Here is a 9,882-nt window from a genome sequence, read left to right as displayed (position 1 = left end):
ATGTCATATTTCCCAATATTCTTATGTTGAATATGGAAGAAAAGAAATTCAGACCTAGTCAGGGCTCTTTTCTGGTACAAACTGTGTCATTCACCATGTAACCTCCTGTCTGTGGTGTAGATAATATCAGACACTTCCTAAAACATCTGGAATTTATATTAATAATATGAACTTACTTTTTTTTGAAGAATATAGAAATATTTTTATTTTTTCACTTGATGCAATACACAAATGCTGACAATATATTTCATGTATAACATTTTCTCTCTCATTTATAGTCAAACGATTGATGAATCCAGAGGAACTGCTGTAATCACTATATAGAGCATACTCTACTGGTATATCAATAGTTTATTCCAACCCATTTCTTCTCTTATACTCTTCATTATGTTGTTTCATGAGACAGACTCATAAGAAGACTGTCTCACTCAAGGTCAGTCCAACTTTCAGCCAGTCAGATTTGCTATTTGATGACTCTTGAACACAGTATTTTGACCAAGCTGAAAGGCCACTCCAGAGCCAGGCCGGGGCCAGCAGCAGAGAGACGGGGCACAGCAGTGTGGATGACGTCATCTTGCTGGCCAGGCTCCCTGAATTTACATTTTATCTTGTCAGTATTAATACCAATTTCAGTAATGTTTCCTAAGGACAGGGACCATCTTTTCATCTTTAATTCTCAGTTTTCTTCACATTTTCTGATAGAGAGAAGGCATTCAAAACACGTATGCTGAATGAAAGAATAGAAGAATGCATGATTTACCTCAACATTACTACTAATAGCCTAGGCAGATAACTCTATGTGTATAACTCTGATATTAAGATATATCTTGATAGACTTACTAGCTGCTGAGGCAGAACAAAGATACCCTTTGGCCAATAAACTTGTTGCTGTCAAGTCCCTTCAGACTCATAGCAACCCTATAGGACAGAGTAGAACTTCTCCATAGGGTTTCCAAGGAGCAGTTGGTGGATTCGAACTGCTGACCTTTTGGTTAGCAGCCAAGCTCTTTATTACTGTGCAACCAGGGCTCATCACTATTAAGAGTTCCTTCCTTTTATTCTGGCTTCGGTTTATCTGGGGAAATCACAACCTAGTGATCTCTTCCATAGCTCTGCTAATATCTACCATTTACAGTGTGCTTAATGTGTGCCAGCAGCTGTGCTAAAAACTTTGTATATTATTTTACTTAATCCTTACAACAACCCTTTTGAGCAGATTTTTGAAACTGAGTTTCAGTGACTTGTCAGATGTGATGTGCTTAGTTAATGATGGGATTAGAAATTGAAACTATATTTTCCAACTCCAAGGCCCATGTCCTCAAACAGCATACTATTCTGTCAGAAGAGAGTAACACACTGTTTATGTACCTTTCTTTTCTTCCTTTTTTTTTTTCTCGCTCTCTTCCTTCCTTTACTCCTTAATTTTATATAATCAATGAACGTCTTTGCGAACACCCTTTAATTCAGATACAGACGTAAATATTACAGAAGATGCTTTCCCCCATCCCTCAGCTGGGTCTGTCTTTACTCCTTCACCAACTCCTCCCATGGAAGACAGAATCACTGATCTGGTTGATCTGAACATTAGACATTTGTTGGAATACATTTGGTAGCTGGGCTGGGCTATTTGTCTTAAAGGCAGTAGAGCAGTGCTATTTCTTCCACTGCTCTCTTCTTTTGTCAGAGAATAGTAAGAAGGCTAGAGTCTTTTCTGTATGTAAGCAAATAGGGCAGCTTCTCTCTGCCTTTTCTTTTAGCACGTTCAGGCCTTAGTGGTTTTATCTGGGCTCATTCCATCACATCTTGAGGTCGGAGAATGGAAAGAGATCAAGATTTAAGATCAAGAAGGAAGAAACTGGCTCATTTAGCCATTTTGACCCGAACCACTGATAAAGTGAAAAACAACCTTGCAGGCAACTGGAGTGCAGTGGTCCCAAAAGAACATAAATTTTGCTCAAACCTGAAGACCATGTTTGGAGATGATACAGACAGGGCTACTTGTGACCACAAAAAAGACTAAATGCTTATCTTCCGACCTATATGGCCTTTCTTTGAGTGATTGCTTCTTCTTTAGTATAGATAAATCTAGTGCCACTTTACTCCTCCTGCTTCCTAGATAAAATTTATTGTGCTATCAAGTTGCCCTCACTTTTTGATCACGTCTGAACCCACATTGGCCCCTGCTTCTTTAAACTCTGCTTAGAATTCTCCAGTATAAGCCCAAATCCTATAAGACTTTACTCCTGATTTTCTCTTTCCTCCTGGATTCCCTGGGGTACATTCTTCCTTGCTGCAGCAAGTTAAATAACATAATCATTAATTTGACTGCAGATATATTTCTGATGGCCTTTAGATGTGGACTTCCACACCATGTTTTCCAAACCAAATGTTACAGCAAATATGTATTAGGAGTTCTGGGTCCTTGCCTAACAACTAATCAAAGTTATACATGGTTTTCTATAGGGTTATTGTGCTTGACAGAGTAGCTACCTCAGTCAAGAACTTGATAAAGGAGAAAAATATAGTTAATATTATTCAGAAAAAAAGCACAACTCTAAGCCATAAGAGTCAATAGGTTCTTTGTTTACATCTGCTTTTTCTTTTTCCTTTGGAGTCTGGTGGGCAGGGCCAGATTAAGATCTTTAGAAATTGAAAACACTAAAAATATGACTGTGCCTGAACATATTACTTAACATGGATTTATCACTGAAAAGACACATATTTGAAAATATGTCCAAACGTCTGATTAGATTTTTTGGATAACTTGAAACTAGAAAAAAAAATTATTTTACTTTATTTTGTTTCTTTTCATTTATTTATGCCCTTACTTGGCTCTTTCCACAGTATTTGCATAGCCTGAGTACTAGTTCATCTGTCCATGTTGCTGTATACAATTGAAGGTGATCTTTGCCAGCTCTCCTGTGGTGAAGTCACACCCACCAGACTGGGACATAAAACAGGCAGAGAAAGGGAGAAAGATGGAAGAAGTTCCACTTGACCTTGAGCCTAATTTACTATTTCTTTTTAATTGAGAAGTACTGTTTGAAGGTAAAACTAGTGTGTGCGTGCGTGCGTGTATGTGTGTAGAGGGATTATTTGGTACTTGTTCAGCTATTAATGAAAAAAGTTACATTGTAAGTAGAAGGAAAAAGGATCGAATGTGAAATTCTGAAGGTGAAACTTATGATGCTGCAGCCAGATGTTAAAAAACACTCTTCATTGTTTTTTTATTTTGTTGATGAGCAAAGGCAAATATTAACCAAGGTTTTAGAGTAACATGTGATTAGTGCTTTGATGGGGAAATATCAGAGGCTTTGGGAGCTCAGGGCAAGGGGACTTAATTTAGGGTCCCAAGGGACATTGCATCTGAGATCTGAAAAATGGGTAGAAGCTCACCAGGCAATCATGTGTGGGAAAAAGGCTGAGGGTGCATATAGTCTATATGATAACCAGGAAGCAAGGGGGAGCTTTGAGAGGAAGAAGCAAAAGAAGCTCAAATGCAGAAAGGTAAAAGGGAGTGCTATAGGATAAGAATGAACCAAGTTGAGGGTTGTGGATTCAGTGACTAGCTTCCTAGGTCCAGTTTAAACAGTAGTACTTTTTGGGCAAGGGAATGAGATTTTTTGATCATTCTTACTTTGTGCTCTGTCTTAGATATCTAGTGCTGCTATAACAGAAATAACACAAGTGGATGGGCTGAACAAACAGAAGTTCATTCCCTCACAGTGTAGTAGGCTAGAAGTCTGAATTCAGGGCATCAGCTCCAGGGGAAGTCTTTCTCTGCCAGCTCTGGAGGAAGGTCTTTGTCATCAGTCTTCCCTTGGTCTAGGAGCTTCTCTGGGCAGGAACCTCAGGTCCAAAGGATGTGCTCTGCTTCTGATGCTGCTTTCTTGGTGGTATGAGGTCCCCATATCTCTCTACTTGCTTCTCTCTTTTATATCTCAAAAGAGATTGTCTTAAAATACAGTTTAATCTTATAGATTGAGTCCAGCCTCATTACCATAATTGCTGATAATCCTACCTCAACAACATCATAGAGATAGGATTTATGACACACAGGAAAATCACATCAGATAACAAAATGGTGGACAATCACACAATACTGAGAATCATGGCCTAGCCAAGTTGATAGATATTTTTGGGGGATGCAATTTAATCTATAACATGCTCTATCAGGAAAAAGTGTTTTGTCCTAGATCTCTCTCTCCCATTGCTAGCCCACTTTCAGAAAGCTGCTTTTCCTATCTAGAGTGTTAGTCTTCTCTCTTTAGCCCCAGGACTGCTTCTGGCTGCTCAACAGTCTGATGCATTCCCTGGATAGTAGATTTGGGTTCTCACCTGTGTGTATCTCAGGTCTCACCTTGCTGGGCCACAGTCAGGCTCATATGCAATGTTCCATGCACTGCTTTTCATCTATCTCTTTTGCTGTCACCAGTGCTGTGATTGTCATTCCCTTAATGTTCCTATAGCACAGTGCTTCTAGAGATCATGGAAGCCATGGTCTACTATTCGAAATTTGGTAGGTACGGCATGAACTAGACATTGTGCACACATACTCTATTACTTTCTTTTTTTTTTTTTTTTTTCCAAATCTAGGAAACTAGAGTTTCCTTTCTCTCACAAAAATGCTCCCTATGATCCTCAGAAAATCACTGATCCTTAATGATGCTGTAGGGAGGACAGCTGTAAATTCACCTAAGACAATTATTTGTTAGTAACTACAGGGCTTTTGTCCATATTGATAGGCTCAAGCTATGAGATATAGGTCACTAATATCCAGGCCTCTCCTCCAGCCTTGTTAACAGGAGGCCTGTTTAATGAAAGCAAGTCTCTCCTGAGTTCTGCAGTTCACAAACATGTATTAACAAGCAAACACAAAAACAAACCTACTACTTCCACCTGGTTAATTCAGTGAAGTGACCTTTCTCTGTCCATATGCATCCAGATGGCACAGATCATGAAGACCTCTCTCTGAACCAATGTTATTCTGACTGTAAGATTACTGTCCACATCCCAGTCTCTTTTGATCAGGTGTCAAAGCTTGCCATTGAATGGGGATGCAGGACCAAGGTATGTGTTTGATCTACCAAGGGGCCTACTCCAATAATGATAAAACAAAATAAAAAACCAAACCCACTGCCATCGAGTTGACTCTGACTCACAGAGACGCTATAGGACAGAGTAGAACTGCTCCAAGGAACAACTTGTGGATTTGAACTGCCAGCCTTGTGGTTAGCTGCCAAGATTTTATCCATTGCTCCACCAGGGCTCCCCAAGAATGATAGGCAGCTTTATTTCTTGCATTCTTACACCTCACACATGCAAAGGCAAAAGGTCTTTTAACAACCTGTCTTGCCAACCACATATTTTACCAACTCATTTTTACTATTTTACCATTCATTTTACCAAGGAAACATTTTTTTTCTATTTTTTTTAATTCTCCCAAACTTGTTGTGTAAATTCAGATAATCTTGTTGGAAGCACCTGCCATAGTTACTTCTGGAGTGAGGATCCTAAGTAGGGTCCTTCAAATGCTAAAAAACTGGCCCCAGATGTCTTTTAAAGTTAACTTGAATGCATAACATCCAATAATTTAGAAGTATTATCACCTCCAAGACAACAGGAAATGGGACAAACATTGCAGTGTTTAAGAACATCACTTGAGAGCCAGACTGCTTTTTGAATCTTGACCACTTTCATTCACTAGTTCTGTGATGTGGACAATTAACTTCTCTGTTCCCTAAGTTTACTTATATACATAAAATTGTGATAATAATAGCCCTTTTTCAAAAACTAGCTGTGAAGAATACCTGAATTATTACATGAAAGCAATTACGATACTAGCTAGCACATAGTAGGTACTCAACAACTATTATCTCTAATGATCTGTGGCGCATACACATTGTCTTTTCCCTGCTCAACATCCATTCCCACTTATTCTAGTAATGGCACTAACATTTTCTTTGAAGAATTACTTCTTTCCACCTTAAGTCCATGTCCTGGTCTTATACTCTGGCTCCAGGCGCAAGCACATTCTCTGGACTTGACAAGTCAGAGTCACATTGATTCATTCATGAATGGATTTCAACCTACTCTAGGCCAAAGAAACTCAATTCCACTGTTTTTTTGCCAGAATTATTGGGAAAGAGAATCTATAGGTGGAGTAAAAAAGCATATCTGAAGGATGGAGGATTCCTGACAATGTGCTTGAGCATCTGGATCCAGCTGTTTTCTAAATAAACATATTATTAATAAATTAGTAAAAATCCTCTGCAATAGTTGTCAGTTTGAGTGAAGTGCTTTATGTTTACAAAGCCTTAACCCTGTGACTTTGCCCAAGTATTTTCTGTTTGCAGACAGCTAAAGGCAAGGTACAGTGATTACAAGTTGACCCAGAGGAATCCTACTGAACATGTAGTTATTGTTACAACTCATTGAAACCCTGGACAACAGAACAAAACAATGCCTGGTCCCGTGCCATCCTCACAATCATTGCTGTGCTTGAGCCCATTGTTGCACCCACTGTTATCAATCCACCTTGTTGAAGGTATTCCTCTTTTTCACTGACCCTCTACTTTACCAAGCATGATGTCCTTCTCCAGGGACTGGTCCCTCCTGATGACATGTCCAAAGTAAGTGAGTCAAAGTCTTGCCATCCTGTCTTACATTTCTTCCTTCAGTACCATCAGTTCTTGATCATATGCTATCTCTTGATAATGGCTGAACATCGACTAGTTCTTTTTGGGACAGTGACTCCATGTATTCCTTTCATTTCCCATGGATGCTTAATGTGTAGTTGAATACTTTGCACATAGAATCCTCAATATTGCAAATTGAGGTTTGAATTTTTTCTGTCAACTTGAGAAATGCCAAGTGTATTCTTCTCTTTTGATTTTCTAATGTTGAACCATCCCTGCATACCTGGTATAAATCCCACTTGATCATGGTAAATTATTTTTTGATATGTTGCTGAATTCTATCGGCTAGTATTTTGTTGAGGATTTTTGTGTCAATGTTCGTTAGGGATATTGGTCTGTAATTTTCTTTTTTTGGCGTGTCTTTACCTGGTTTTGGTATCAAGGTTATGCTGGCTTCGTAGAATGAGTTTGGAAGTATTCCATCCTTTTCTATGTTCTGAAATAACATTAGTAGTAGTGGTGTTAACTCTTCTCTGAAAGTTTGGTACAAGTCTCTAGCAAAGCCATCCGGGCCAGGGCTTTTTTTGGTCAGCACTTATTAAATTATTTTTTCAATCCCTTCTTTTGTTATGGGTTTATTTAGTTGTTCTAAACTCTGTTTGCTTTCTTTTAGGTACGTAGTGAGTTTCTAGAAATTTGCCCATTTCCTGTAGGTTTTCAAATTTGTTAGAGTAGCATTTTTCATAGTATTCTGTTATGATTCTTTTAATTTCAGTTGGGTCTGTTGTGATATAACCCATCTCATTTCTTATATGGGCTATTTGCTTTCTATCCTGTTTTTCTTTTGTCAGTTTAGCCAATGGTTTATCAGTTTTGTCGATCTTTTCAAAGAACCAGCTTTTGGTCTTGTTAACTCTTTCAATGGTTTTTCTATTCTCTATTTCATTTAATTCTGCCCTAATTTTTATTATTTTCTTTCTTCTAGTGCCAGAGAGCTTCTTTTGCTGTTCTCTTTCTACTTATTCCAGTTGTAGGGTTACTGTTTTGATTTTGGCCCTTTCTTCTTTTTGAATGTGGGTGTTTATTGCTATAAACTGACCTCATAGCACTGCTTTTTCTGTGTCCCAAAGGTTGTGGCAGGATGTGTTTTTGTTCTTGTTTGATTCTATGAATTTCTTTATTTCATCTTTAATTTCTTCGATAACCCAGTAGTTTTTGAGCAAGATGTTGTTCAGTTTATATGTGTTTAATTTTTTTTCCTTGCTTTTTCTGTTATTGATTTCTACTTTTATGACTTTATGGTCAGAAAAGATGCTTTGTAATATTTTGATGCTTTGGATTCTGTTAAGGCTTGCTTCATGGCCTAATATGTGGTCTATTTTCGGGAATGTTCCATGTGAGTTGGAAAAGAAAGAATAGTTGGCTGCTGTTGGATGCAGTGTTCCATATATGTCTATGAGATCAAGTTGATTGATTGTAGCATTTAGATCTTCCATGTCTTTATTGAGCTTCTTTCTTGATGTTCTGTCCTTCACAGAAAATGCTGTGTTGAAGTCCCCTACTACTATTGTAGAGATGACTATCTCTCTTTTCAAAGCTATTAGAGTTTGTTTTATGTATTTTGGAGCCCTGTCGTTGGGTGTGTAAATATTTATTATAGTTATGTCCTCCTGGTATACTGACACTTTAATCATTATATAGTGTCCTTTCTTATCCTTTGTGATCGATTTTAAAGTCTATTTTGTCAGAGATTAATATTCCCACTACTGCTCTTTTTTGAGTGTTGTTTGCTTGATATATATATATTTTTTCCCAACCTTTGAGTTTTAGTTTGTTTGTGTCTTTAAGTCTAAAGTGTGTCTATTGTAGGCAGCTTATAGACAGATCGTGTTTCTTTATCCAATCTGCAACTCTCTGTCTTTTTATTGGTGCATTCAGTCCATTTACATTCAGCGTAATTATTAATAGGTATGAGTTTCGTGCTGTCATTTTGACATCTTTTTTCGTGTGTGTTGTTGACAGTTTCTTTGTTCCACTTCAATTTCTGTGCTGAGTTGTTTTCCTTTACGTATTTTCTTTTCATCTTTTTCATTGTTGTTGATTTTGTATTTGCTGAGTCTTTATATTTTTCTTGTTTTTTTACCTTGATGTGCAGGATTGTTAGTTTTCTTTGTGGTTACCTTAATATTTACTTCTATGTTTCTAAGTTTATGGCAGTCTTTTATTTCTTTATATCACCTTAACTTCCTCTCCATGTGAAAAATCTAAGTCTACATTTTTAAGTCCCTCTTTTTTGCTTTAATGTTATCTTTCACATATCGATGTCTCTGTTTCCCTATTTTCAGTGTTTTAGCTTTGATTTATTTTTGTGACTTCCTTATCTGGGTTGATATCTGATTGCTCTGTCCTATGTTCTGGTCTTGGGTTTTTATCCGATGTTATTGATTTTCTAACTGGGGGACTTCCTTTAGTATTTCTTGCAATTTTGGTTTGGTTTTTGCAAATTCCCTAAACTTCTGTTTATCTGAAAATGCCCTAATTTTGCTATCATATTTGAGAGACAGTTTTGCTGGATATATAATTCTTGGCTTGCAATGTTTTTCCTTCAGGGCTTTATATATGTCATCGCATTGCTTTCTTGCCTGCATGGTTTCTGCGGAGTAGTCAGAGCTTAGTCTTATTGACTCTGTTTCAAAGATGACTTTTCGTTTATCCCTACCAGCTCTTAAAACTCTCTCTTTATCTTTGGTTTTGTCAAGTTTGATTATAACATATCTTGGTGACTCTCTTTTGGCATCTACCTTATGTGGGGTTCAATGAGCATCTTGGATAGATATCTTCTCATCTTACTTGATATCAGAGAAGTTTTCTGCCAACAAATCAAAAATTCCCTCTGTCTTTTCTGTTTTCCTCCCCTGGTTCTGGTACTCCAATCACTTGTGGGTTATTCCTCTTGATAGAATCCCACATAATTCTTAGGGTTTCTTCAGTTTTTTAAATTCTTTTATCTGATTTTCCCCCAAATAAGTTGGTGTCAGGTGCTTTATTTTCAGTCTTACTAATACTTCTGACTTCCATTGCCTCAGTTCTGCTCCTATGACTTTCTATTGAGTTGTCTAATTCTAAAATTTTATTGTTAATCTTCTGGATTTCTTTTTTTTTTTTTTAATATTTTATTGTACTTCAGGTGAAGCCTTACAGAACAGATAGTTTCTCATGTAACAGTAACACACATGCTGTTTTA

At 37.4% G+C, this 9,882-nt stretch overlaps 1 pseudogene; it reads right to left on the bottom strand.

Annotated features, from left to right (window-relative positions):
- Nucleotides 1-351: 351 nt before the first annotated feature.
- Nucleotides 352-573, bottom strand: LOC101344626 (NADH dehydrogenase [ubiquinone] 1 subunit C1, mitochondrial-like; annotated as a pseudogene).
- Nucleotides 574-9,882: the final 9,309 nt, after the last annotated feature.

The sequence above is a fragment of the Trichechus manatus genome, unplaced genomic scaffold (assembly GCF_000243295.1).
Source record: "Trichechus manatus latirostris isolate Lorelei unplaced genomic scaffold, TriManLat1.0 scaffold00034, whole genome shotgun sequence".
Classification (NCBI taxonomy): Eukaryota; Metazoa; Chordata; class Mammalia; order Sirenia; family Trichechidae; genus Trichechus; species Trichechus manatus.
The sequence above is the reverse complement of the archived record's forward strand: the minus strand, read 5'-3'. Positions and strand labels throughout refer to the sequence as shown.